General features: G+C 40.2%; 1 pseudogene; it reads right to left on the bottom strand.

Annotated features, from left to right (window-relative positions):
- Positions 1-1,284: 1,284 nt before the first annotated feature.
- Positions 1,285-1,521, bottom strand: LOC102479855 (signal transducer CD24 pseudogene; annotated as a pseudogene).
- Between the last annotated feature and the right edge of the window lie 617 nt (positions 1,522-2,138).

The raw sequence follows: 2,138 nt of genomic DNA, 5'->3' as shown, positions 1-2,138 counted from the left end.
AAGAGTAGAGAAGTTTCTGTGAACTTCATGCAAGTTAGCTCCCTGTTCTTCACTTCCCAAATACCTGATCACAGTTTTGGCTCCTTCACACATTTACCTTTTTATTTGAAGAGTTATAATTCTACCTTCAAAACAGGTCATTTTTTAATGTAAAAAAATGCAGAAATTCAACATATACAGAAATAACAACCAGCATTTTTTAATTAGTTGAGGTCAATGTAATTCTACTCTCTGAAACAGTTTAACTAAAAAAAAAAAAAACAAAAAAAACAGTTTAACTAAATGAATCTGTTGCTCTTGTCCAGTTAAAACAGGTGATAGAAAATGTCTATCATTTGACTTTATGAGGTTAAGCAATATTCACCCAGAATGCTTGGGTTTGGGGGTAGATTTCAATCCATCATTGCCCTGGCACCTGTCAATTACTACATAAAAGATCAAATGCAGTGTCAAACCCAAAGCCTCCGAGGAAAAGAGTTCAGTTCCCCAGAAAACAGTGATAGCTTTAGAATGTGCAATTTTATCTAGAGTATATAGTCATTAAATTAGTACTGCTGAAACGATACATTTAGGATTTACGGTAACACCTGGAAGTTCCTTCTATTGTACATACAATCATGGAAACTTTTCCTGTTACCTAATTGTTTTATGGCCTTATGGATTTAATGAACTGAATGAAAACTGAATCTTCATTCTACATCTCATTCTTTATCTGTAGATAAGATAAAATCTATTCATAATTTCAAGGTAGAGTTTTACATGTCCATATTTCTTTTTTTTTAAAGAATGATTTTATTTATTTATTTATTTATTTTGATTTGACCAGAGAGGGACAGAGAGAGAGAGAGAGAGAGAGAGAGAGAGAGCAAGAGCAAGCAAGCTGCCAGGTCTGGGACACAACCCATCGTCAGCCATGTGGGAGTCCAGTGTTCTTAACCACTGCACCACCTGCTGGGCCCATACATGTCCATATTTCTTAAGCCACATTCAAGGACATTAGGTCTTAACTAATTTTGAGCGTTGTCTCTTCATCTTGTACATAAAACTCCAGCAAGTTTAATCTTGGCATTTATCATCTGGTCAAGTCCTTCACATGTTCTTCAATCAGTCAAATTTGGGATTCACAACAATTTCTGTGTCAATAAAATAAGGTCTGGAATTAGTAGATTTGATGAAGACCTGTTTTTTTGTTTTTTTTTTTTTCTTGACACACTGAACTTCTAGATGCCATTTGGAGCGGGTTTAGAAGATGGGGAAGTGTTGATATTTCTTGGCCTGAGTCTCTTAACAATAGAGATGTAAATGAGAGAGCGAGATCACAAGGAGATTGGCTGTTGACTGCAGGGCACTGCCAACGACCTTGGTGGTGGCATTAGCTGGATTTAGGGTGGCGGAGGTATTCTGGGAGGAGTTACTTGGTAGTGTTATGACAGTTGTTTGATTTGAATAAATCTGTGTGGGTAGGAGCAGTGCCAGCAGCAGCAGCCTCAGCCCCAGCCTGGCTACCATCACTCTGACCATGTTCACTCCATTGGTGCATGGCACGTCTTGCAGGGTATTGGGTGCTTTGAGAACCACTGGCTCTGGGGCAGGCACAGGCAAGGTCTATAATGATGTTTTAAAATAGCTAATATTTGGGCCAACAGATGGTGTGGTGGTGAAGGCATTGGATCCCACATGGCTGACTCCGTGGTTTGAGTCTTTGACCTGGTGGCTTGAAAAACCATGCCAGGCACATGTGTATGCATGCCTAGAATTCTGAAAGGAGAATGGAGAAGAAAGGGTTACAGCATGTCCTTCCCTCCTGGGGGGTGATTTCTCACTTTTTTTTTTTTTCTCTCTCTGATGAGTACATATGCCCTATGGCAAAATCAAGAAAAGAAAAAATAGGGACCAGCAGTTAGCGTAATGGCTATGTCGCTGGACTCCCATGTAATCAGCTGCAGTTTGAGTCCTGGACCCAGTGGCTTAAACTCACATCAGGTGCATGTGCATGCGTGCCCAAGATCCTGAGAGGAGAACGGAGGGAAGGGGCCGCTTTTTTTTTTTTTTTGAGAGGTTTTTTTTTGCTATAGGGTGTGTGCACTCACCAGACAGACAGAGAGAGACAGAGAGACAGAAAGCGAGAAATCACCCCC

The sequence above is a fragment of the Tupaia chinensis genome, unplaced genomic scaffold, assembly GCF_000334495.1.
Source record: "Tupaia chinensis unplaced genomic scaffold, TupChi_1.0 Scaffold144702_1, whole genome shotgun sequence".
NCBI classification, from domain to species: Eukaryota; Metazoa; Chordata; class Mammalia; order Scandentia; family Tupaiidae; genus Tupaia; species Tupaia belangeri.
Note: the sequence above shows the minus strand (reverse complement) of the source record. Positions and strands in the feature narration are given on the sequence as shown.